At 49.9% G+C, this 27,534-nt stretch overlaps 2 long non-coding RNA genes across 4 annotated transcripts in view; one reads left to right on the plus strand and one right to left on the minus strand.

Moving 5' to 3' along the window:
* Positions 1–27,534, plus strand: part of LOC125963619 (uncharacterized) — a 687,634-nt gene that overhangs the window by 414,525 nt on the left and 245,575 nt on the right. The gene's annotated exons all lie outside the window — the stretch shown is intronic.
* On the minus strand, positions 20,006–27,055 carry LOC125963613 (uncharacterized). 3 transcript variants are annotated; one of them, XR_007475787.1, is made up of 5 exons: positions 26,387–27,055; positions 26,164–26,279; positions 24,641–24,715; positions 24,071–24,156; positions 20,006–23,713 (listed from the first exon to the last, which is right to left on the minus strand). It is a non-coding gene; the product is annotated as an uncharacterized LOC125963613 (long non-coding RNA). The 3 variants fall into 3 exon arrangements; XR_007475785.1 differs by having other exon boundaries at positions 20,006–24,156; XR_007475786.1 differs by lacking the exons at positions 26,164–26,279; positions 26,387–27,055 and adding an exon at positions 25,074–25,778 and having other exon boundaries at positions 20,006–24,156.

The following is a 27,534-nucleotide window of genomic DNA, read 5'->3' on the forward strand; positions in this document are numbered from 1 at the left end:
TCCGGAGCCTGTGCTCCGCAACGGGAGAGGCCACAGCGGTGAGAGGCCCGCGTACCGCAAAAAAAAAAAAAAATTAAAAAGACTGAGTTAGGAGTATCTGAAGTGGGGAGAAACAAGAGAGCTTGGTGTCATGAAATCCCAGAGAAGAGAGTGTTTAAGGCAGAAAGAGTGGTTAGCTTTTCATTGAAAACTTGAACTTCTGAAAGGTCGAGTGAGATAAAACCTAAGAGGTGGCCGGTGGGGAGGATGGATGCCAGGGGCGAGTGTGCAGGAGAAGCGGAAGAGCTCCCAGAGTGAGACGGGCTAAAGTTGTCGTGGAAACGAGGAAGCAGAGCTGGAAAGGGGTCAGCTCTCCCTGCAAGGGGCCAAACGAGGGCCGTGCAGATGAGACGGGCTCGGGAAACAGGAGAAGGAACAGAACGCGAGGCACTTTGTCACTCCAAGTGGGGCAAGGAGACACACAGAGGCTGCAAGAGGTGGGGGAGAACTGACTGCCTGATGAGATGCAGCCCTCAGGTACCGGGCGGGATTTGCATAAACGGGGAGGGGAGGAGGCCTTTGGGCCTGGGAACCAGCATAGGCAAGAGCAAGTGACCAGAGGTGGTCAGGGGATGAAGGGGACCCAGGAGAGACCAGGGTGAGGGCGGCTTTTGTCTCACAGAGCTGAAAAATAAAGCTGGATGGGAAGGCTTGAGCCTATCTCCTTTTATATCTGCCCGCTTCTGAGAAAGGGCCACTGCCTTTCGGTGACCCTTCCCTGCATTCCATCCACGAGGCGGTAGAGGGGCTGCCGTCACGGTACCCGTGCCCACCCGCCGGGGCTGTGGGACCCCAACCAGGCCAGCCGGACACCCCTCCCCAGCCCCGAGGGCCCTGTTGGCAGAAGCTACAGAGATGCTCTCGCGGAGAGAATGAAATGGGCCCTCGGGGAACAGCGGAGGCAGGAGGCGGGCGGCGGGCCCCCAGCCCCAAGGCCACCTGGGGCCTGCCCACACCACCGTCCTTCCCGGGGCTCCAGTGCACGAAGCCCCCGGTATATTCTTTCCTCCTCAGGCCTCAGCGGCTGCGGCCGAGCATCCCTTGCCACCGAGAGCCCTGAGCACACGGCCAGGTGGCAGCAGGGAACAGCCCCGCCCACCGCTGGGGCTCAGCGGCAGGCTGAGGGGCAGCCCCCCGCCCAACCCCAGGGGAGGCTGGAGGAACCCCTGCAAGGAGCCAGGAAGACAGCCCACACCTAAGAAACAGTCCACCCTTACCTGCTGGCGAGAACTTTTGAAATCTCTAGGTTTTGCAGGTTGATAACTTGTGGTTAATTCCATCCATTTCCTTTCGAAATGACATCAGAACCCTCTTCTACTGAACCTCAAGGATTAGCTCATGTCAGAATCAAGGCACCAAGACTCACTGGTCTGACCTGGCACGAAAGCCCTCGAAAGCAGAGGAATTCACATCAGAAAGTCTACAGATATCAAGCACTGGAGAGGCCGTGGAGAAAAGGGAACCCTGCTGCACCGTTGGGGGGAATGTAAGTTGGTGCAGCCCACTGTGGAGAACAGTATGGAGGTTCCTCAGAAAACTAAAACTAGAACTACCCTACGACCCAGCACTCCCACTCCTGCGCATATACCCTGAGAAAACCGTAATTCAAAAGATACATGCACCCCAATGTTCACTGCAGCACTATTTACAATAGGCAAGACGTGGAAGCAACCTAAATGCCCATCAACAGACGAATGGATAAAGAAGATGTGGTGCATATACACAATGGAATACGACTCCGCCATAAAAAGGAATGAAGTAGTGCCATTTGCAGCAACATGGATGGACCCGGAGAATATTATTATGCTTAGTGAGATAAGCCAGACAAATACTGTATGACATTCCTACATATGGAATCTAAAAAATAATACAAATGAATATATGCAAAACGGAAATAATCTGATAGATATAGAAAACCACCTGTGGCTACCGGTGGGGAGAGGGAAAGGGGGAGGGCCAGGATGGGGGAGGGGATTAAGAGGCGCAAACTACTCTGTATAAAATAAATAAGCTATAGGGATATGTTTACAGCACAGGGAACTATACCCATTATCTTGTAATAATCTATAATGGAGTATAATCTGCAAAAATACTGAATCACTATGTTGTACACCTGACACTAACATAATATTGTAAATCAACTATACTTCAGTTAAAAGAGCAAAGGAACACAGAGGTTGCTAGTAAGTCGCGCTCGAGTTGGGTCCACAGGCTGGAGGTTTCCCGCGGAGGGAATAGAGCTGCAGGTTTGTGGTAGGTCGGAGGTAAGAAGACCGGGTCCCTAGCCAAAGAAGCGACAAAGAAGCATCTCCCAGCCTCGCAGGCTCTGCTGCCCATTCTCTGCTCAGGGTCTGATGCCTTGTTTGGATTGCAAATGTGCCCATGTGGCCCAGGGTGTCTGCAGGCTGAGCTGACCGGTCCACTTTTAGGAGGCAGCCACGAGAGCCCTGGTTCTGATTCAGTGTTTGTGGAAGCTGACTTCTTGCGTGTGGGGCTCCAAGAGCCAACGCAAGCTCCCTGAATTCACACTCCACCCAAAGGGTAGACTCGGGGGCCGGGAAGGCTACGCTCTGTAGGGACACGATCGATGTCTAATGTTGGAGGGAGCTCCCCTTATAAAGAGACACAGGACCTCAAAGACTTCCTAACTTGGGAAACATCCATGAGATAGTACGTGAAGCATTCAGCTTCTAAACCGTGTGTGTGGAGCAAACGCATTCCGATAAACAAACATTCGCACGTGGCTCTCCACGTGCTGCGTACATGTGCACGTACATTTCAAAGATCCCGAAGTGACACACACCGAAATGTTAGCCACGGCTACCTCGCGGGGAGGGGGAGGGGGCTTAAAGGTGACTATTATTATAGTTCCTTTTCTTAACCGTATTTTCCCATTTTTCTATAATAAACACATATAACTTAGGTAATTTTTTAATATTCTTTTTTAAAAGAGCACCTGGCAGGTTTCTTACAAACAGGTATTGAAAACCCACGGTTTAGGGGTTTTGTTGGCAGGCGTGGGGGTAACGGCTTAGGGAGGACGTGTACGTTGTTTGTGGTTGTTTATTGCTATGTCGCTTCATTGCAGTGTAGCCGAGGGATGGGAGGTGCCCACGTGGTTTCGGATCACACCACGCTGCTCACATAATATCGCACCCAGGGTGGCTGTCTGTGTTGTCATTCTCACTTGACTAACCATAAATAAACCCACTAGATAATAGCTGGCTGGAACCAGGCCACATAATCCCTCCATAATCAGGCTTTTATACTCAGTCCAGATCACTACATGCTCACCGTTTGCTGCCTGAGGTTGGGTAGAAACCACTTAGTCACAAAGCTCCAAAAGACCACCTCTCTCGGCCCTACTAAGTGGAAGCCTCGTTGAAGCCAAGATGCTGTCTTGTACTCGAAATACTTATTAGCAGTTTTTAACAACGCTTACACACCCACATGCAGCCTCCTGGCTTTATCCTCGGCCCCTCAGAACTGAAAAAACTTCGATGGATTTCGTTCTCAGCTGAGCTCACCGTCATAGAAACCCATGCGCACACAGGGTCATCTATCTAATACACTTACACGAAATCATTCGTATCCATCTAGTGCCCAAGAGCGTGGATTTTGGAGTCAAATGGTCTTCAGCTGACTAGCTTTAGGGGTGTGATTTTATTTATCACACTAACCCTACGAGGGTATTCATGCCATGCTCCATTTTACAGATGGGGAAGCTGAGGCTCACAGAAACTTGCTCAGGTAAGTGGAAGTTGGAAACTGAGGCCACAGTTCCCTGACCCCAGACCCTGTGCTTTTTGTCTCCTGCCAGGTTAGCCCCACCACTCCTACAAGGATCAGGCCCAGTGGGGATGTGTCCATCCTAAGGACCAATGTCACCATGTTTGAGATGACCATGGTTTTGTTTCCCAACAAACTTTCCAAGGAACAGACCACACTGTCTTTCCCCTTTTCTTGCACCTTCCCTCCCACTTTACACACACACACACACACACACACACACACACACACACACACAGTCTTCATGAAATAACCACTTGCAAAGAGACTAACGGGGGCTTCAGACACTGCTGGGGCCACAGGACAGCACACCCCCAGGCAGTGGCTCACTCACTGCTGTGAGGATCAAGGTCCCCTTGAGAGAGTCTGAGGTGGGACCACTCCCTTGTGTGTTAGGATGGTGGAGGGCTCGGCCATCTTTCCTAAACCTCCTTGCAAGCCACAGCTGGAGGATCCCATGGAGAGGCTGGGGCAGCGGCCATTCTAAGGAGGCTCTAAGAAGCTCAAGGGATGTGGCTTCCCTGCCCTTAGTCTACTTCACAGGGTGGCTGTGAAGCTCTCAGAAGGTGTCCTGGGAGGATGGATTTTGACAAAATATAGTGTATGACTCCTGTGAAGGTGTCATCACCTCTGAGTAGAAGCTGGTCACCACCGTGACCATCTCGTAGGGTGTCTCTCAAAGCTCCTGAAAGGGCAGTATCATCAAGAGACCACAAACACGGGGGAAACCTTGAGGGGCAGAAAAGCTGGAAGGGAATCCTTGGAACATAGATCTCTTCCTCTGAAAAATGGGGCTAATCGTATGTGAGTGTGTGGATACATCCAGCACAGGGCCTAGATGTATAGCGAGCCTTCCAAGAATCTCTAGTAGAGCAGATCTAACTTGATTTTTAAAACTTAATTATCACAAATGGACCTGTTTACAAAACAGAAATTGACTCACAGACATAGAACACAAACTTATGGTTACCAAAGGGGATAGCGAGGGGGTGAGGGAGGAGATAAATCAGGATTTCAGGATTAATAGATACACACTACTATATATAAAATAGATAAACAACAAGGACCTACTGTATAGCACAAGGAACTCTAATGTCTTGTAATAACGTATAACGAAGAGAATGAGAAAAAAGAACATATATTTATATACGTGTGTGTAACTGAATCACTTTGCTGTACACCTGAAACTAACACAACACTGTAAATTAACTATACCTCAATGAAAAACAATTTTTAAATAAATAGAAATAAAAATTCAGGACTACAGAGCAGAGGGATTAAAGCCATCTAGCACATGCATGGAAGAGTCGGAACCTAAGCCCCAGACCCCGGACATCATGCAACTGACCACGTTATTCCCAACAGGGAGGCAACCAGTGTGCATCGCATGACTGGATGGCTGCATATAGTTCTGATATAAACTCACCTTCCCAAACTCAGCCCTGAATTCAAATGCTTTCTTAAAAAAAAAAAAAAAAAGTAATATCGACCTCAAGACCCACATATTAGCCCAGCCAGCTGCCCCTCCCGCCAGCAGGTTTACTTGTACAAACTAATCCTGTCCCCTGGTAAGGAGAAGCACGCTGAAACATGCCATTGTTCACAAGGCAATTATCGTAATGAGGCAAAGCAAACTGAATGCGGGGCTAATCCAGCTGCTGTGTTGATAAAGCATAACAAGGGTGGCCACTCTGGAGCACAACCGCAGAGTTCATTTGCGCTTTTCCCCACCAGCCTGATGCTGCCTACACCACAACTGCCCTCATAACTAAGCAGGAGCTAATTACACATGTTAATTACCCAGCCCTGGGTCAGATCCCAGCAGTTACAGACAGCCAAAGGCTAAGCCCACGGATTCTTCCTTTGAGCTCTGCACGGGAGCTAAGTTGGGGTGTCCAAATCTTTGCAGTGGGTTCTCACCTCCTTGAAGACACATTCTTTGCACAGATGAAGATAATTCTGTGGGTGAGGCTGATGGCCACTTCCCCACTTCCTCGTTCTTGTCTTCCAAGATTCCCCCAGCCCCCCAAATATTTTTCCCACTTTTCTTCTCTCTGCACAGAACATTATATCGGGTAGAACTTTAGCAAAAGTCAGTTAATAAATTAAGTTACTATAAACGAAAAGGCTATACACTATATGATTCCATTAATATAACGTTCTGGAAAAGGCAAAACTATAAAGGCAGAGGACAGATCACTGTTGACAGCGGTGGGGATGGAGGGAAGGGCTACTCCTCCAAAGGGAATCTGGGACTGGTAGAACTCTTCCCATATGATTATGCTCGTGGAAACACAACACGTGGGCATATGCAGTTGTCAAAACCCACACAACTGTACACCACAAAGGGCAAATTTTACTGTATTGCACTTTACGTAAATTAAAAATAAATGTAAAAAGAGAATAAAACATGTTCTCTCTCAGACAGTTTTTCCTTCTAATTTGTCTTTATCCTTAGAAATTGCCAAGCCATCGTTTTCTGACAGGGGAAACCTTTGAAATTCTAGCAAAAAACGGGAGACCGCTTTTTTCACTAATTTGTAATAAATGCCCTCTATCTATTGTGTTTGAAATGATTAAGCAGGTGTGGATTTTTTTTTTCCCTGGGAACGCGAAACGAGTATCTGCGAAAACAGAGCGTGGCAAAGGTTTGAACAATTGTCCAGTGAGATCAGTAAAATCTTAATCTCTATGACGCCAAGAGACTAGGCTACCAAGTGGAAAGTTCGTTCAGTTCCCCAGCTGTTCTGTCTCTGTGTGTCCCCCATCGACGTGGCTGTTCAGGTTTCAGATTGTTCGGCTGGTGCCGGGAGACGCCACCATAGCTGGCAGCTTTCCCCAGTGACACGCTGTCTTTACCCTTCCTCAGCTCCCTTCGCTGGGGCAGCTACGGCCTGAAGTTCTTCGTCATCTCATTTCAACAGCAGTTGCTTAAAGAAGACAAATCAGCGACTTTATGATGAATTGTAATACACATCATTCTTTTCTTCTCCCTGGAACCCGCACGGCAACTCCACAGAAAAGGTGATGCAACACGGCAGCCTGAAATATCCCAGAGGTCATTCATTGTCACGGCAACCTGAACACTTACACCATTTCCAAAATAATCACACCAGAACTGACAGACAGTTTTGCATTCATTTGTGATGTTAAGTACTTAATCAACAAGTTAAATATTCTTCAGGTTCACAAGAATGATGACAACCTCTGAATAGTTTTCTATCACTTAAGCGGGGTTTGTCTGATTAGGGCTGACAGATGTATATAACAAGCAGCTTTACCTACACGCTTTTTTTTTCTTGTTGGGAATATGATAATGCAATAAAATTAGATCTTAAGATGCTTGCATGTTTATGCCTTGAAAATCGTATGCATACCTTTGCTGCAGACGCAAAAGGAGAGGAAGTAGACAAATGCCACATGATATCACTTATATGTGGAATCTAAAATATGATACAAGCGAACCTACCTACGAAACAGAAACAGAAACAGACTCATGGACATAGAGAACAGAATTGTGGTTGCCAAGGGGGAGGGGGTGTGGGGAGGGATGGAGTGGGAGTGTGGGATTAGCAGATGCAAACTAGTATATATAGGATGGATCAACAACAAGGTCCTACTGTACAGCACAGGGAACTATATTCAGTATCCTGAGATAAACCATAATGGAAAAGAATATAAAAAAGAATGTATATATATGTATAACTGAATCACTTTGCTGTACAGCAGAAATTAACACAACATTGTAAATCAACTATATTTCAACTTAAAATAAAAGTCAACTTGAAGACAAAGGAGAGGAAATAGTCTTAGGGATCGATTCCTAATGCATCTGCTGCCTGTCCACCGCGTGTTATGCGCCTACAGTGTGGGCGGCCTACTATGGAGGTAAACCCTTAAGCTCAATTTGTAGAACCACAGACTCTCCAGTTAGCAGAGGCCTGAACACGGGCTCTGATGAGCTTATCCTGAGTGCAGGGCATAGGAGCTTATTATAGAAAAACACATCAACTGGGTCTGAAGCTGAAAAACTCTGAGGAACCAAGACAGCTCTGGGGACCAGTGACCAGACTTGCCTCTCAGGCCACACACTCCCTCCCATCCCTCCCAAAACCAACCCCTTCTTCCCACCGCCTCCCACTTTCAGCTTACTCGTGGCCCTCTGTGACTTCTCTGGCCTCTCCCTGACATCAAACCGTTGCCAACTTTCTGGTTCACAGTTTTTTTGAAAGCTGAGAGGGAAAGTTTTGAAAGCTGAGAGGGAAAGTTTGATTGGCTCAGCACACTTTCCCACGCCAGGCCCCATGATGGACGTAATTACGTGTCACTATCAGTCAGTGAATTGATAGCCCTGGGATCCGGTGTCAACCCAAACTGCTCAGTCCAAAGTGGTGGAACATAACACAAAACACAGCCGTCTTGGCCGCAGGGGCTCTGGGTGGGCAGTTCCTGTTAGAAGGCAGGGCTAGTAAGGCTGAGCGGGTGCTGTAGTGGAAGCTCTACAGCAGGGGTGTCAAATCCAAGGCCTGCACTAGCCAGGCAGGCTATGGAAATGAGCTAAACCGACCTGGTCAAGAGGTTGCACTGCAGGAGTGGGAAAGACTTTGAGGAATTAGAGGACGCAGCCTGGGGTCAAGGGAAAGAGACCACTAGCTCTGGCTGATTGGTCAACATGCAGAAAAGAGGGCTTCATGTTGGCAGATCTTCCAATTTTTCAGCAGACACCAGAAATCTGATATTTTATGTATAAGCTCCCAAACTTTAATGTTGGCTCAAACTTTTTAAACCACGTGGGTCAACCAAAACATCCCATCAACCAAAATATTCCCTCACTGCTTTCACTTTCTGACCAACTGATGACCCTCAGCCTCCAGCACCTCCCAAACACGCAGCCATGAGGGACGCATCGCCATCTTTGAAGGAAGCCCACGCTGTTCTCCAACAGTTCGGGGGTCATTTAAAATTCCTTCATATATTTAGAATTAACATTGTTTAAATGGCCATACTACCCAAAGCAATCTACAGATTTAATGCAATCCTTATCAAAATACCCATGACATTTTTCACAGAACCAGAACACATAATCCTAAAATTTATATGGAACCACAAAAGACTCAGAATTGCCAAAGCAATCTTGAGGAAAAAGAACAAAGCTGGAGGCACAACCCTTCCAGACTGCGGACAATACTACAAAGCCACAGTCATCAAAACAGTGTGGTACTGGCACAAAAAGAGACATATGGATCAATGGAACAGAATAGAGAGCCCAGAAATAAACCCACACACCTACAGTCAATTAATCTTCAACAAAGGAGGCAAGAATATACATCAGAGGAAAGACAGTCTCTTCAGCAAGTGCTGTTGGGAGAGCTGGACAGCCATGCGTAAATCAATGAAGTTAGAACACTCCCTCACACCACATACAAAAATAAACTCAAAATGATTTAAAGACCTAAATATAAGACATGACACCATAAAACTCCTAAAAGAGAACACAGGCAAAACATTCTCAGACATAAATTGTAGCAATATTTTCTTAGATCAGTCTCCCAAGGCAACAGAAATAAAAGCAGAAACAAACAAATGGGACGTAATCAAACTTAAAAGCTTTTGCACAGCAAAGGAAACCATAAACAAAACAAAAAGACAACCTACAGAATGGGAGAAAATATTTACAAATGATGCAACCGACAAGGGATTAATTTCCAAAATATACAAACAGCTCATACAAGTCAATTAAAAAAAAAAACCCAATCAATAAATGGGCAGAAGACCTAAATAGACATCTCTCCAAAGAAGACATACAGATGGTCAACAGCCACATGAAAAGATGGTCAACATCACTAATTATGAGAGAAATGCAAATCAAAACCACAATGAAGTATTACCTCACTCTAGTCAGAGTGGTCATCATGAAAAAGTCTACAAACAATAAATGCTGGAGAGGGTGTGGAGAAAAGGGAACCCTCTTGCACTGTTGTTGGGAATGTAAATTGGTGCAGCCACTATGGAGAACAGTGTGGAGGTTCCTTAAAAACCTAAAAATAGAGCTACCCTATGATCCAGCAATCCCACTCCTGGGCACATATCCAGAAAAGGTGAAAACTCTAATTTGGAAAAATATGTGCACTCCAATGTTCATAGCTGCACTATTTACAGTAACCAGTACAAGGGACCAACCTAAGTGTCCATCAACAGACAATTGGTTTGGGCTTCCCTGGTGGTGCAGTGGTTAAGAATCCACCTGCCAAAACAAGGGACACGGGTTTGAGCCCTGGTCCAGGAAGATCCCACATGCCGTGGAGCAACTAAGCCCGTGAGCCACAACTACTGAGCCTGTGCTCTAGAACCCTCGAGCCACAACTACTGAGCCCGCGTGCTACAATTACTGAAGCCCACACGCCTAAAGCCTGTGCTCTGCGACAAGAGAAGCCACCGCAATGAGAAGCCCGCACACCGCAGCGAAGAGTAGCGCCCGCTCGCCTCAACTAGAGAAAGCCCGTGCGCAGCAACGAAAACCCAATGCAGCTAAAAATAAAATAAATTTTTAAAAAATTATTTAAAAAAACCAAAACAGACTATTGGTTTAAGAAGATGTGGTATATTTATACAATGGAATGTTACTCAGCCATAAAAGAGAATGAAATAATGCCACTTGCAGCAACATGGATGGACCTAGAGATCATCATAATAAGTGAACTAAATCAGACAAAGACAATTCTATGAAGTCACTTACATGTGGAATCTAAAAAATAATAGAAATGAATCTACATACAAAACAGAAACAGACTCACAGACATAGAAAATGAACTGATGGCTACCCAAGGGGAAGGGAAGGTAGGGAGGGATAAATTAGGAGAAGGGATTAACACATACAAGGTAAATATTATACATCAAATACATAAACAACAAGGATTTTCTGTATAGCACAGGGAACTATATTCAATATCTGGTAATAACCTATAATGGAAAATAATCTGGAAAAAATATATACACATACTTTGTTGTATACCTGAAACCAACATAATATTGTAAATCAACTATACTTCAGTTTCAAAAAAAAACAATAAACTTCCTTCAGATATTTGAATCTAAATCTGTCTCCCCCCCAAGTCTGTCCGTTACGACGCAAAGGGAAAAAAATCGAAAGCCCCTTCAACGTGGTAGCTAAAGGCCTGCTTGAAGACAACTCCCGACCGCTTCTCATTTCATTTCTTCAGAAAATGTGTCAAAACTGGCCCGGGGCCGCGGAGGGTAACAGAAAATGGGAAGACGCTGCAGGAGAGATGGAAGCACTTCCATCCTCCCCTTCCAATGTTTTGGGTTTCTTCTGACAGCTGCTCTTGCGCTCAGGCAGAAGCAACTCTTTTCCTCTCCCCGTCCTGCGCGCCCCTGCACTCAGAGCCCCGCTCTGGCCCCGCTCGGCAGCGTTATGGGTTGTCAGGCCTGTGGAAGTTCACCTGGGGCCCCACCCTCCATCCTAAGAGCTTCTACGGGAACACGCGTTCTGATTGCAGCGGCCCACTTCCAACTGGCCTGAGAACACAGCTCGTGCGTAACCGGAATCTGCCTGTACGCGGGAGCCCAGTCATCACAAAGGGGACACGGTTCATTACCAAAGGAGCATGGAAAGCACAGGGCACCGAGCCTGACGACACAGAGGGTCTTGCGGATGGCAGGGGTAGGGGGTTCCCTGGAGGCCCAGGAAGTGTGCGCTCAGCTGTCAAAGGGAAGCGGGGTCCTGACAGAGCCCTCAAAGGAGGGTGAAGAGCTTTAGATCCAGGACGAGCGGCCGGGAGGGGCCGGCGTCTGACTCTCCCCTTAGGGGAGCTTACCATGGCCTCAGGCCGCAGGGTACCGTCTTCCCGGCTTCTCATCAGAAGTGGGGGGTCCTGACTGTGCCTGGAATTCCGTGGGGCTGCCCGAGAGCCTGGCTCCGCCTGCCAGCTCTCCGCAGCCAAGCCTCGCCTTCAGGCCCGTCGGGCTCCAGTAGCATCTCCGAGGCCCGGGCAGGCGCCAGGCCCCGCCCGGCACGCCGAGGAGCCCGAGGGGAGAGAGGCCGCTCAGCCCTCCCTTCTCGTGGGAGGTGCTGGCAGGTGTGCGGCCAGGTGGGCGGGGCCCCTGCTCCGGGGGCGGGGCCGGGAGCAAGGACCGGTGAGGAAAGCGTCCCGAGCGCTCCTCCCCCACCTGGCCTTTCCCATCACAAGGATGCTGAACACCTGGGGGCGGGGGAAGGGGCACAGGGCCAGTCGGAGTCCAGCTTCTCAGCCAGGAATTTGAGTTGGGGCCCTACGTTTACCAGCGTGGACCAGCCTCTTCGGAATCTCACTTTCCTCAACTTTAAAGTGGAGATAAGGGTACGGTCGGTTCTGCCCCAATCCGACAGGGGCGTTTCTGGAAATCACCCCTCTACGCAAAATCGCACGATTAAAACTACAGGGCTTACGGGGGAAATGGGGCTAGGGACACACCCAAAGCTAATAAAAATGGCAGCGCTGGTTTACACAGGTTCCGTGGTTTAGAAATTCCTAACCACTGCGAATACGTCTGGCGCTTTACCTTGAAAAAGACCTGAAGTTGCTTGGGAAGCGGGTGTCGGTGAGTGAGTTATTGTGAGGTGGGGGAGGATTACCTGAAATCGGACGGAAAGTGGTAGCACCTGGTGTGCAGGGGCGTGGCTCCCTGTTCGCCGTGAACCCAGGTAGCTGCAGGTGTTGGCGGGGGTCTGTGTGTGTTTGCGTCTTGTATCCCCGTGCAGCTCAGGGCGGCTGGGTGCAGTCTTCTACGTTCACCTAGCTTTGGGTGCGTGTGGACAAAATCACACGGAAGCAAAGGCAAAATTCACACCATGCTCGAGGTGTTCCCTAGTATATTAATTACGTCGAAACAAGTTCTCATTTTTAAAACGAGTGTTATAGCAGAACTGGCTATACTAACGACCACATGGGGGGATGTCCTGGGGATGACATTAGATAATTCACGTACGTGTGGAACCCAGGGCCTGACAAGTGGTTAATACCTGTTTTTAGTGTAATGAATAGACATGAAACTATTATATTCCAAACAAATCAGAGGATGAATCAGTGAATGCAAGAATGCCGAACTGTGGAGTAGGGAGGGTGGTGACCTATGTGAGGACAGGCTGGAGAGCCGAGGCGCAGGCTGTGCTGGCCCTGCGATCAGGAAGACAAGAGAGCCCCCTCCCTGCCCCTGTTATGTGAGGATGACCACAGGGGTACCAGCCGCCGCTGTGCAGGCCCCAAGGCCTCATACTTACACCTTACATGTTGCCGATCAGGAACTTGGGCTGGGCTCAGCTGAGCGATTCTTCTATTCCTCTGGTATCAGTGATATCACTCAGTGTTACTCAGCCAGCAGATGGGCTGGTCTGGAGAGACCAGGATGGCTTCACTCGCATGTCTGGTGCCTTGGCCTGGAGGACAGGCCCCGCGAGGACTGCCAGTCAGAGCCCCTACATGTCACCTCCCCAGCACAGTCAGACTGCTTACAAGTTCCAAAAGCCTGGAAGTAAATGCTGCAAGGCTTTTTCTCACCTAGCCCTGGGAGTTCCGGCACATCACTTCTGCTGTATCCAACTGGTCAAGCGAATTAGCCCCCTGAAGATTCTAGGACAGACAGAGGCTATGTCTCAGTGGCGGAAGTGCAAAGACCCTGGGGCCACCTCTGATCTACCACATTGCCCTTGAAAACTCCACTCCAGCATCATGTCCAGAGTTCCGGACGGAGTGTTCTGCGGAGTGTTCTGCGGCAGACGACCCCTGGGTGCTCCCCTCCCCTGTCCACTGTGCACATTTCTGCCATTGTGTGTGGTGCCCTGGGCGGTATGCATTGCTGAATCTAACGTTGCCCATGGGCTGCAAGCTCCTGTGGGGTAGGGACTAGTTTCATTCCATGTCGGACCTGGAGCGTCCTCGTGTTGAATCTGGTGCCTGAAAGGCCCTTAGTAAAGCTGGAATGAATAGTAAACAAGTGCAAAGGACCAGCTCTACCTCTTCTGTTCAAAGCCTCCCGCCTCACGAGCAGGACCCGTGGCTCTTCCCTCGTGTCCCCAGCACATAACACACTGCCTGACACTTAGCAGACACCGAATCAGCGTTTGCTGAAAACCCAAGTACAGCCGTGCACACGGGGCCCCCGCTACCCCGCCGTGGCTGACAGGCCCGGTGCTGTGGCCCCAGCAGAGTGGGGAGGTTGACCTGAAACCAAGTCCCGAGTGTTGGGACTTCTGGTTACGGTGGGTCGAGCCAGGAGTTAGAGCAGGTCGTGACTGTGAAGCCCGAGGGACAGGTACAGGGAAGGGGCCGGGGACAAAGAGGAATAGACGGCAGCTCTCCCGTCTCCGGGGGCCACTCAGCGCGGAGACGCAGGCTTACACACAAGGTGCCAACAGTTCCCAAACTGCTCTGCACGAGGCCTGCCTACTAACGCGTGACGACAGCTGGCCCCAAAGAGAAACAGCTTTGGGTGTGATTCAAGCACGAGAGCTTTGGAAAGAGGGGACCTGGCCACAGAAAATGATCATTTAGCAATGAGGGGTCTGTGAGTGACCGGGAGCAGTAAACCAGGTGCTGCCTCTGTGGCGATTTTAAGCCTAGTCTAACCTAGCGCTTGGACTAGGTGAGTGCTATCTATAAGGGGTGATGTGGACCAAAGGCGCTGGAGGCTTTGGGCTTGGGGCAGGTGGGCGCCCACCACGCCCGTGGATGCCTGGCTCTGCAGGTGGTCAGCCAGCCCTGAGGACAAAAGCCACCGGCCCGCAGGTCACGGCTCAGCCCGGGCTCCCTGCATCCAGCCTCAGGCCCCACGTGGCTGGGGCCTCTGGGTGCTCACCAGGCACAGAATGTGCTGGAAGATCCAGGGCTTGGTCCCGCCTTGCCTAACCCTCCAGGAAGACGAGATGAAATGGCTTGTCCCAGCCGGGCGGCCCCCTTCCTCACACAGGCCTTCGGTCTCTTCCAGCGGACACAGAGAACTGGCGTCCACATGCCTCCCGGTAGTGGCGCAGAGACCGAGCTGAGCTTTGTGACAGACCCCAGCCATCCTGGAAACCCGGGCTTTGGCTTCCCAGGCAGGCCCAGATTGCCTGCGGGGACTTTTTCCAGAACAGATGGGAGATACGCACCCTGATTGGAGAGGCAGCCTCTGTGAGCAGAGCCCTGGGACTGGCTGGGGGCGTGCGGGGCGCTGCAGAATCCCCCCTGCCCCGGCCCAGCAGAAGCCTCAGCGGAGGACAGGCTCCCCCAACAGAACCCAATAACACAAATCGGGGCAGAGCGTGCGAACCCGCCAGCTCTCTGGAGGCGCCAGGGTGACTGGGCCAGCTCCGGGGGGGCCTGGCTGCAGGAGATGCTGTGAGATGCAGTGAGGGTCCAGTCTGAGGTCCTCTCCAAGCCCTCCTGAGAGCAGCAGTAAACCCAGAGGTAGCTGGGAGCTCATCTTCACCCCCGCCCTGCAGTGAGAGACCTGGCAGCCTGCTGGGGAGCACCTCCAGAGGCCCCTGGGCACCACAGCAGGGTTTGGGCTGTAACGCGGCGGCATGCAGACGTCTCGAGAGCGCTGAGCCTCCCCGGCATGGGGCCCGCCCTCCAGGCACTGCTGCCCCGCCCAGCCTGGGCACCGAGGCGGTGACCCATTGTCAACTGGACATGTCCCTTTTCTGTTGGTGAGACAGCAGGTGCTCACAGGGGACCCACCCTTGCGTTCTGTTTGGTGGCAGGGTGATGGGCGTCTGCCCAACTTCCAGGCCCAGGTGGCCAGGCATTGATGAGGGTCAGAGGCGCTGTACTTGTCCTGGGGACGGAGTAAAAGGAAGAGGAAACCTCCCGTGCAGAGCGATTCCAACTGAAGCTTCCCTCTTGCCTGGAGAGAGGCCAGCCACCGAAGTATGTTTTTCCTTTGTCATCTTTAATTCGTAAGCTGGTGACAATGGAAGTGGAAGCATCCATGGGGGGGGGGGAGCGTTTGTCATGAAATAGGCGCAGGGGGCGGGCGTCCCGAGCGCGCACAGACAAGGGCGCCTTGCCCTGCAGCCCGGTTCCCCAGGCTGCTCCTCGGCTAGCCCTGTTCTTTGCTCTCTGAGGGTCACGGACACGCCTTTTCTGTTTGGAAATTTCGACCTGGCCTCCTGGGCTTTCCCCCCTTCTCCCATTCCTCAAGGAGGCTGTGCTTTCTCAGAAATGTTCTTTAGCTGGTGACAGGCAGAAGGCCCACCGTCCTGCGGTGCCTTTACAGGGGAAAGCCAGCTCTCGGCTTCCGGTAAAGGGGGCGGTGGGGAAGGGTGGGAGCACCGGGCACTTCCCAAACTGCCCTTTCCTCTCCTCCGGAGGCAGGGAGCCCGGCCTTCCCCAGCCTTTACCTCCAGGGAGAAAGTCCTTCCCGGGCTTACATCCTTTTCCCTCCTGTGTGTGGGGCAGTATTTTCTAAAAGGCAACGCACACACCTCATTCTCCAGACATTGAGGGAGACCAGGGGCTGCTTCCCCTCGGTGGGCAGGGCTGGCCCAGAGCTCACTGAGCTGTTCCCGCAAAACCGTCGAGACCTTCCCTGAACCACAGTCCTGCACGGTGGCAGGCCCCGCCCCTTCCCCCTCTGTATCTGCCCCAAAGAGCCTCTGTTCTTGCTTTCGGTCATCTTTTGAGTTCATACCTCAGCGGGTCTGTCACTGGGCCCCCAGGCCTGAGACACAGGTGAACGGGAGTCGGTGAATTCAGAGTAAACGAGTGTGTGTGGGTGTGTGTGTGTACAAAGAGACAGACAGACAGACAGACAGAGACGGGGAGTTTGCCCACATCCTGCAGTCATGTCTTGTGGCTTTGGACTATTTGACCATTTGTGCAAAAAAAAAGAAAACAATACTAGAGCCACACGCTAACATCACAGAATAATAGTAAGTTCCCGATAACGGCTAAAACGTGGGCATTCCTTGCGTAGAAAGCTTGCTGGGTGCTAGGAGCTGTTCCGAGCACGTTTCCTGCGTGAACATGTGTTAGGCAACCTCCACGATCCTGGGAGGTTAGTGCTGGTACCATTTACCCCACTTTCCATGGAGGAAGGTCTGAGGGAGGATGGCGGATAGAGCCTTCCAAGTTTCTGAGCAACTGGAAGCCCTTCAGGATTCGGGGGGACAATTAAGCAGAGCGGGGCTGGGACCTCTGGGTGAGTGACTTGCTACGTATTTAACTGAAATCCTCATTTTTTTCAAGGGGCCCGCGCTGATGGAAGCCCTCGGACATCAATGCGAGAGGCCGGCCGTATTTGTAGGACCAGAGAAAGACAGGGTAGGCCAAGAGGCCCTTGTTAAAGGCCTCACCCCAAACTGGGTGGAGAAACAGCCCCAGGGTCAGTGGTGACTAGGAAATGCTCAGTTAAATACACCGAGTTCCTTTACTGCAGGACTTCTCCGAGCTTTGATGTGCTCACATGTACTGCGTGGCTTCTAGAAAGAAATGGAGAATGAAGCACTTTCTCACTCGTCACACCTCTCTGTGAGGAGACACTTGTGGGACCAGAATTCCATGGGACACACCTGGGGAAATGCTGAGTGTCTGACCAAATCATTCTTTCCACTTTTGTGGGCCGGAGCTGGCCTGGGACCGGAGGTCTTTCTCAGGTTGTCTGAAAAGACCCCAATGTTCTGAAGAAGGATTTGGACCTATCACCTGGGAGATACGACAGCACAGGGCAATCTCGGCACCTGCTGTGTCTCGTGTGTCCCCCCGCCAACCCTGACGTTCGGGCCACGGTACCTGCAAGAGAGGGCCTGATTATCGGTGATCCCCGAAGCAAAGTGCCAAGCCCCTCTTTTCTCTGCACAGTGACCCCACCAGCAAATGGATGACAAACACACTGATTTCCTGAAATGAGGGCCCCCCATAGTGTTCAAGAACTTCCTGTGTGTTTACGGTAGAGCCTGGCTATGCGGACCCAGCTGTGCTTCCCCACACAGGAGCAGTACTGTTGGGGGAATTACTGGCCATGAACCTCAAGATACTCAAGATATTCAAGATGTGAGGGTCCTTAATGGGAGCAAGCAGTATAAGAGGGTGAGGCCAAAAGGGCCCCACTGGAAGCTACATAATTTCTGGGACGGCAAGAAGGAAACTTAGGGCCGGGGGTGTCTCACTGTCAATAACTCCAAAAAACAACAGTACTTAGAAGCCCCCCCCACCCCGCAATAACCCAGCATCGACCAAAGCTTCCTTGGGGATGCTCTCCCATCCAAGCTACCATTGCTTCTCTCAGGCACACAATATTCCCTTCTGACTAAAGTGACTGGTCTTCTTCCGTCTATTCCAGCTCACCTCCTGGACCCACTGCCAGCTTAATCTTCCTCAAAGATTCATGTTCACTTATCTCCTCAAAAGCTTCAAATGCCAGTTCGGATATGGCCCCCAGCTACCCATCCTGCCTGATTCCCACTGTCCTGCCGCCTGGGGCCCCTGAGCCAACCAAATATTTCTCCCCTCTCACAGTTGCACACACGGAAAACTCTGGGTGCACCCTGCTTAGTCAACTCCGTTTATGTCCATTTCCAGCCTCAAGTGTCCCTTCTAGAGTAGTGTCGGCGGGAAGGATGGCGTAAAGACCTCTGAACATCCTCTCTGAGAACCGTGGCAAAAATCATCACCATCAACTTCTGCAGAATTCAGAAAATGAACCAAAGGCTTGCAGCAACCGGGGAGTGTTTACTAGGAAAAGGAAAAGGCAGAATCTCAGGAAGAACCATGAGCCTTATGGTGTTGTAACTTGCCTTACTCTCGTCCCCCCTCTCCCCAGTTCCCCAGTAGCTTTGAAAACCAACAGCCTTCGATCCCAGCGAAAAGCGGCCGTCTGGCGGAAGAGGGTCAAAACCCTATTCCCGTAGCTGTCTGGTGGTTCCCTGGAGGACCCCGCTTTGCAAGACTCGTCTTTATTTGACCTGACTAGGACTTCACTCGTGCAGACAGTCCTTTCCTTTGCCTCCTTGGTGTCCCTTGAAAAGACCAGGAGCCCTCCCAGCTCAAGGCCATTACTACTGCCCGGCTGTCCTTGCCCTGGAATCCAGACGTCTCACTCCCCACCTCCTCCAAGTCCTTGTTTGAACGTCACCTTCTCCATGAGGTTTTCCCTCGTTGCAAATCCTCCCCCACCCGCAGGTACCTCTTATTTCCCTCCCCAAGCTTCATTCACCTCCAGAGCCCTTATCAGCCTCTTACATACCATCTACTTCATTTATATGAGGCTTATCGTATGTTTCTCCCGCTAGAATGCAAGCTACCATGAAGGCGAGATTTTGTCTGTTTTCTTCCATGCTGTATCGCCAGCACCTAGAAGACTGCCTGGCACAAGAGAAGTGTCCAATATATCTGTCGAATGAGTAAATGAATGAAGGTTTGGAAAAGAAAACGTTAGCAGAAATGCAGCACTTCTTGTTAAGCGTAGCCTGCAGGTGCCTGGTAATTAATTGTCATACTGACAAGAGACGGGAACTTATTTGCAGGAGAAACTGGTCACTGAGTCCTGAAACTCTTCCAGGGATAAAGCCAATGTTCTGCTTCCATCAGCACCTCCATGCTGGGCGCACAACACATTTTTGTTGATTTATTTGAGGCCAAAGTCTGGCCTTTCTCCAGGAAGTCATAAGAATACAGAAGCCCCCAGGAGTCCCCATGACCCAGTGAAGATAGACAGGAGAGATTAGGTCTAAAGGAAGTTGACTTATTTTTGTTTGGTTTTGTTTGACAAACAATCTCTTCAGAAGTGATATTCCAAATAAACAAGTTCTCTTGGAGGACAGCATGCATCTCAGCAACAATGCTATAAGTTTGCTCCTAGAAACATCTTCATGGTCAGTAAGATTTCTTTTTAATTGTACATAATAGCACATTTTCACTTTTGCAACATGGGCTTACTTTTGCAAGTGACCCAAAGTCCCTTAAAACAAAATCATTCCTAATTTCCCTGGTTAGAAACTCCAGTAAAACGTTGAGTAGAAGTTGTGAAGGCAGGTATCTTTGTCTTATTTCTGATCTTTAGAAAAGGAAAGGATTTAGCCTTTCACCATTCATTATGTTAGCTATACATTTTTTTTTTTTTTTCTGTAGCTGCCTCTTATTTGGTTGAGAAAGTTCCCTTCTACTACTAAAGTTTTGTTTTTTAATCAGGAACAAATGTTGGACTTTGTTAAATGCTTTTTCTATGGCTACTGAGATAATCATATAATTTCTTCTTTGACTCATTGGTTAGTTATAAATGTATTATTCCATGTACAATTATTTGGAGATTTTCCAAATATCTGTTACTGATTTGTGATTTATTTCCACCGTGGTCAGAGAACATACTTTATATGACTTGAATCTTTTTCGATGTGTTGAGACTTGTTTTATGGAACGGAGTATTATGCATCTTGGTAAATCTTCGTGTGCGCTAACAAGCAATGTGTATTCTGCTGTTGTTGGGTGATGTGATCTATAAACGTCAATCAGGCTGAGTTGGTGGAGGGTTGCCCAGGTTGTCTACATCCTTGCTGATCTTCTGTCTACTTGTTCTACTAATTATTGACAGAGTGGTGTTGAAATCTCTGACGGTAATTGTGGATTTGTCTGTTTCTTCTTGCAATTCTATTCATTTCTCCTTCATGTATTTTGAAGCCTTGTTATTCAGTGCATAACATTTGGAATTGTTATGTCCCCTGGCTTAATTAATCCCTTTATCATTATGAAATGACTTTTTAATTCCTGATATGTTATTTGTTCTGTAATCTGCTTTGTGTGATACTAATATTCTCTCTCCAGCTATCTTTTGATTACTGATTAGCATAGCATAGCTTTTTTCATCCTCTCACTCTTAACCTACTTGTGTCTTAATAACATTGCATTTCTTGGAGGCAGATATGATCTTCTCCCCGTTACAGTCCTCAGCTTCCTCATATACACAACAATGAACAGGGGCCTGTCTATCTCTCATGCCCAAGTTTTTCCCTTGACCTTGGTGGGGATCAAGTGGGATTGGGGCCGAGTGTTCAGAGAGAAGCTTCGGTTCACCCTGCCACAAATACTACCTTATAACTTAGGTTGAATCCCGTCACATAGCAGCTGTGTGACCTTGGGCAAGTTCCTTAACCACTCTGAGCCTCAGTTTCTCCATCAATAAAATGAACCGAATAATGTTGGCTTCGTGGGGTTATAGATAATCTGTGTAGTTATCCTTCCCCAGGGTCCGGAGCTCATTTAGTGATAGATACCATCATCGTTATTATTACTTTTATATTGATGTATATACCATACAAATGCATATATTTACATTGCAAATCAACCTCTTAAGTGAACACAAAGCAGCGATCATACCTTTTTTTTGATTAACTTGCTCTGCCAGGGAGGTAATGAAAGGAATGAGATCAGCATGTTGTTTTCCACGTGGCTGCTGTAAGTTACGCATCTAGGGAGGTACCTCTCTCCAAGGCTGTGGGCGAGCAGGGCCAGATGGAGGGAGGCAGCACGTAAATTCTCTGCTGCTCTGCCTGGTGCCCTTCTCGGGGAGCGGCCGGCCGAGGGTGCTGGGTCCTCAGTCGTGTGATTATGACTCTAACCTTGAAGAACCTTGGCAAGGAACGAGGGTCCTGGGTTTTCATCGGGTGCTGCCAGTGGGTCTTTTCCATCTGACATATTAATTCTCGCCTCTTCCTGTAAAGATAGTTCACGCTCCTGGCAGCACTGTGCAAGGTACAATGCCGGGTGCCAGGGATCTCCCGCAGGACTTCAGCAGGGCTGTACTGTAATGTGCCGCTAGGTTAATCTGGCCACCTAAAACGCATTTTTTAAAAGCCAGAGGTCTTTCCCGTGAATAACCTGGCGAGTATTTGAGCTTCATTATAACTTCCCTCTAATGGAGTTTGGGGAAATGAAATGGGAGTTATTAGCCAGATTTATAAGACTGTCTCCTGAGAAAACAGGGGATGAAAAGGGGATGACTTAGCAGACGAGGTGCACTGGTTAACTCCCTGGCCCAGGAGAAAGACCTGGCCTGCAGTTTGCAAGACAAAAATAACCTCACCCCCAACCACTTTCCTGTGCTCCCAGCGCAGGGCTAGCGGTGCCTTTGTAACCCGAGGAAGCACTGCAGGCACGGCTCCAGGGATCTCCTCTCCGTGTCTTCAGAATCCTACCCTGCAATCCCACTAATGGGTATTTACCCAAATGAATTGAATTCAGGATCTCAAAGAGGTATTAGCACTCCTGTATTCATTATGACATCACTCACAATAGTCAAGATGTGGAAGTGACCTAAATGTCCATCGATAGGTGAACAGATAAAGAAATATGATAGAGGCGTACGGTGGAACACCATTCAGACTTTAAAAAGAAAGAAATTCTGCAAAATGGGACAACATGGGTGAACCTTGAGGACATTATGCTCAGTGAATAAGCAAGTCACAGAAAGACATGGTTCCACTTACATGAGGTATCTGAAATTAAAAGGTCACATTCATAGAATCAGAGTGCAATGCTGGTTGCCAGGGACTGGAAAGAGAGGGGAATTATGGGGAATTACTGATTGACAGGCATAAAGTTTCAGGCAAGTGAGATGAACAAGCTCTAAGTATCTGCTGTACGACACTGTACCAATAGTCAACAGTCGTGGATTACAACCAGATGATGTCACTTACATGATACACGATATGTATCGACACCAATGACTTTATTTACGAAACAGAGACAGACTCACAGACATAGAGAACAGACTTGTGGTTGCCGAGGGGGAGGGGGGTGGTGGAGGAATAAATTAGGAGTTTGAGATTAACAGATACAAACTACTATAGATAAAAATAGATAAACAACAACAAGGACCTACTGTAGAGCACAGGGAACTATATCCAATATCCTATAACAGACCATAATGGAAAAGAATATATATATATAACTGAAGCACTTTGTTGTACAGCAGGAAGTAACACAACATTGTAAATCAACTCTACGTCAATAAAAATTAAAATAAATTTAAAAAAACAATGATGGATTATAGACTTAAAATTTTGCTGGGAATTCCCTGGTGGTCCAGTGGTTAGGACTCAGAGCTTTCACTGCCGGGGCCCGAGTTCAATCCCTGGTCAGGGAACTAAGATCCCACAAGCCGTGCAGTGCAGCCAAAGAAACAAAATCAAAAACAAAAACAAAATTTTGTTAAGTGGGTAGATCTCATGTGAAGTGTTCTTACCACACCAAACATTTTCAAAGTTAAGAATAAATAAATAAAGTTAAACATTAAAAAAAAAACCCACCCTAAGAGACCATCGTGTTGGTGATCCCAGTGGAGCAGGCTCGAACACAGTCTCCTGTTGGTATTTGGAGAGTTTTAAATCCACCTCATTGAAGGGCAGATGTGCCCTCCAGAGGGGCATCTTGGGCGGGAAACGGCGGAGTGAGGCTCCCGAGGGGGGAAGGAGGAAGTTCCCTCCAGGGGCGTCGAGAGCCGTCACCTGGGAGAGACAGTCCTGGGAAGCAGGAGAGCAGGGCCCCTGGGAAGATGAGGGGCTCCAGGAGTGGGAAGGGCGCCGGGGCTGTGTCCTGCTCAGACGAGCTCTCTCAGCAGCATGCTTAGATGGTAAGGACCTCAGGGTGGAGATTCAGACCATGAACAACGGTGACACCGATATTCCAGTTAAGGACCTGTGGTCAGTTCACGTGGGCGGCCATCACAGAGGACCAAGTGCTGGAGGCTTAGACAACAGAAGTTATTTTCTCACCGTTCGGAGGCTGGAAGTCCAAGGTCAGGGTGTCGGCAGGGATGGTTTCTTTGGAGGCTCCCTCCTTGGCTTGCAGATGCCGTCTTCTCCCTGTGTCCTCAGGTGGTCTTCCCTCCGTGTGCGTCTGCGTCCTAACCAACTCTTCTTTTAAGGACACCAGTCACAGGGGATTAGGGTCCACCCTAGGGACTTCATTTTCATGTAATTACCCTTGTAAAGACCCCTGTCTCCAAATCCTTTCACATTCTGAGCTCCTAGGGGTTAGGACGTCAACAGATGAATGTTTGGGGGACATAATTCAGCCTATAATCCTGTAACTTCTAGAATTTGTATGATTATACTGTAAAGCCACAATTGTTCCCATCCCTGGGCCTTCACTGGGCTTCTAATGCATCATTTCACCTACACCTGACCTTCAAAATGTACCTGTGAGGTAGGTAGCATCAGCGTCCACCCTTTAGAGGTGAGGAAATTGAGGCCCAGGGCGGCCAAGAAACTCACCTGGTTGGGAGGCAGGACTGAGCTTGCACCTCGGATCACATCACCTGCCTCTACTCTCAGGTCTGTTACAGGAAAACGTGCGAACTCTAGAAGGGAAAGAAGATAACGATGATAGAATAAAAGTCACCCGCAATCCCACCCGTCTCAGCTCTACGTACAAACACGGGTCACGCGGGGCGGCTTTCCTGTCCTCCTTCCTCCTTAACACGGGCTAATGTCTTCGATGTTGCTTTGCTGGCGGCAGAGCTAAAGGAGAGCCACAGAGGCTTGCAATCTGCACCCACAAGCCTTCGAGGGCAGGGGGCATTGCTGACGCTACAGTGCGGGGCGTGAAACGCCAGTTCCGTTACACTGTGTGCAGAATGAGCCCAATTAAAGAAAAAAGAAACCAACGCCAGATTGCCAAGCGTAGATCTCTGGCTGGCGTGGAACTACAGGTGGTACTAATTTTCCTCCTATATCACCTATATTTATTTCCTCTATTTCTCAAATGTGCTACCATGAGCATGTGGACAAAATGACCTCTGTGAGCAGAAATGAAAACAATAAATGTCATGAGAGAAGCATTACCCTGTGCCACTCACTGCACCACAGGTGCAATTTGCTGACGGGGGCCTCAGTTCTGGAAGATTTCTCCATATGCATCTGGAAAGGAAAACAAAGGCAGCAGACAGCGTCTGTGAGGAAATCTATTGGCAACAACATCCTGAGTGAGAAAAGGGACAAAAGAACCACCTTCCTAAAAGCAGCCCAAAGAGGCCGTTCAAATAGTAAAAAATGACGCAAAGTCCCAGCTTTCAGCCAGCGTTTCCGGAGCCAGTGCAAACAGCCCGTGAGGAAGAGGAAGCCCGCGCTCCCAGCGTCCCCGGGGGCCCTGTGCTGTCACCCGGGCCCCGAGACTCCTGAGGGCCCAGGCCACTCCATCATGTCACGCCAGGTGGAGGATGGAGCTGCCCAGGTGCCCTTGGGGAACCAGACCACCGCTCTACCTCCTTCCCGGTACCTCGGGGGCCACTGCCAGGCTTCTCGTCCAGGGGGCAGGGTGGCACTGGGATGGGGACCCACGGCAGCCAGGTCCCACCTTGGGCCACCTGCTTCCTGCCAGGCTGCACAGCCAGGTAGACACAATGGGCAGAACCCACGTCCGATTCTTAGGGAAGAAAATCACTCTTTGTGGACCCGAGAGAGCAGGACAGGATATCTCTAACGGTTAAAAAAAAAGCCCTGGTCCGCAACCCCTCCCTCCCCAAGCACTTCCGAAATGTCGTGCCACACACCCAGCTCTTTAAATATCCAAACCCAGAATAAATGTGCCGACAGCATTTCCCCTGGCAACCGGGCCCTACGGCTGCCAGCTGAGTCAGTCTCCGAGTGACAGAGCTGGAGTGGGCCTCCCAGATCCACAGGCTCGCCGGAGACCGGGGCGCCCAGCACTTGGCACTCCTGCCCTGGTGCGCCTCTCCCAGCGGCCCCCGCCCCCATCAGGCTCACCCGGGACGCCCCCTAACCACTGTGCAGCCCGGCCTTCCCAAGGGGGGCCACCCCCCACTTGCACTTGTAAATGAGCTGCAGCGTCTAGGGAGGGAAAGCACTTGGTGTAAGTTACACGACCTGTTCGTGGCAGAGCCGAGCTAAGGCCTGGCACTGATTCCCACCCTCTTGCTCTTTCCCTGGACAAAGGGGCCACTTGGACCCGATGACTCTTTGCGGGGGGCTGTCCCGTGGCAGTGTGGATGACTGCTCTGATTGGATACTGCGGGATGTGCTTTAAGGGCCTTACAAGTACGTTTAGACAGGCACTTCTTGTAAGATGGCTACCCAGTTGAACTACACATATATATTTTTTAGTTTCTGTTTTTCCTAAAAAAATTTCGGGGGGCCTCTGGTTGAACAGAGCTTCTACCAGACCTCAAGGTGTGACACAGAGACAAGCAGAGCTGACCTGTTGAAGTGGGGCAGGGGCCCAACGCTCCCTCGTCCCCAGCCCTCTGCCCCCCAGACCCCCATGCCCTGGAGACATATCCTGGGGCCCAGCGTTCTGAGCGATGGTTTGCAAAGCACTGGACCAGTTAGTATTCTGTGGACTCACGTACCTGAGAATCGCTGCTTCGCATTAAGTGAGTCTGGGTAATGGAGGGACCATCTTTAGGGTTCGACTCAATCCTTCTCTGCTTCTAGTAGTAAATAAGCACGAGGAGAGGCCGTGTACCTGAATTTAAATGCAACCAGAGGTGAACAGTGAGCTGTGGTGGAGCCAAGCCCAACATAAGTCATTCATTCTTTCATTCGTCCAACAAAAACTTACGGAGCACTTACTATGTGCCAGGCCCAGCGCTAGGCACAGCAAACGATATACAGGAAAGTAATCAATAGTCTTTATGGAGGTTTGTGTTCTAAGCAAAATCTGAAATACAAAGAAAATTATAAGCGTAAGGTACATTTTTTTTCAGAGATCCGTGAACATGAGCTACCCTTTCAAGCAATGATGATCACCGAAGGCTTCATGGAAGAAGTGACATTTGAAGAATTGTTTGGCTTTCACAGGCAGCTGGGGGAGGACGGCCCTCCAGAACAAGGAAGCAGCATGGGCAAAGGCCCGGAGGCCCCCTTGTCGCACAGGCCGTACAACTCCAGGAAGTGCGTTCATGGAGTCTGTCAAGGGAGGGGCAGCCCCTGGAATCAGCCCTGCTGGAAAGCACAGATGTGAGCTTGACAAGACAGGGGGAGAGAGCAGGACCGAGCAAAAGAGGGAGATCAGGTGAGGTTGGAACCAGGGTGCCGAGGGCCTGGGATGGCAGACAAGGTCCCGTCGCTCCAAGCTGCACACAGCGGGCAGGGGCTAAGGGGGTTTGAGCAGGTAAGTGACAACAGAGGGCAGCGTTAGGAAGCCGGGCCTAGCAGTGGTGGGAGGGTGCAGTTGAAGAGGAGGAAAGATGGCTGGGACAGTGATGGAAAGTTCCTGCCACGGTGAAAGGGACAGGTGACGGGGCACCTGAAAGGGACAGGTGATGGGGGCACCTGTGGGCAGAGGCAGTGGAGATGGGAAAGAAGACATAGAGGCAGAGGAAGAAAAGGCCCCAGGAAACTCAGCCAGGCTTGGCAAATCCCTGACTTTGGGGGTCAAGGGACAGGAAAGCCGGGGGGACAGCAGGCCTGGTGTGGGTGCGTGGGGAGCAGTGGGTGCCGTCTGCACGCTGAGGGAAGAGGGTAGGGGTGCTAGGGCTGGGTGGGCACGTGGGAAGTTTGATTTTAGGCCTGGAAGGTTTGGGGCACTGGAGGGAGAGCTCAGAGGACATGCTCAACCTCTGAGCCAGGCTTTCCCTCCAACCCTGCACAAGCGGGGACACAAAGTCCCAGTACTGACGGTGAAACGGTCTGATATGGGGTGAGGGTCACCGATGCCAAGAACACCCACGTTCCCGAAGCTTCCCTCAGATCCCTGCCCCTCGTCGTTGTCTCCCCGG

Source organism: Orcinus orca, chromosome 2, assembly GCF_937001465.1.
Source record: "Orcinus orca chromosome 2, mOrcOrc1.1, whole genome shotgun sequence".
In the NCBI taxonomy this organism is placed as follows: domain Eukaryota; kingdom Metazoa; phylum Chordata; class Mammalia; order Artiodactyla; family Delphinidae; genus Orcinus; species Orcinus orca.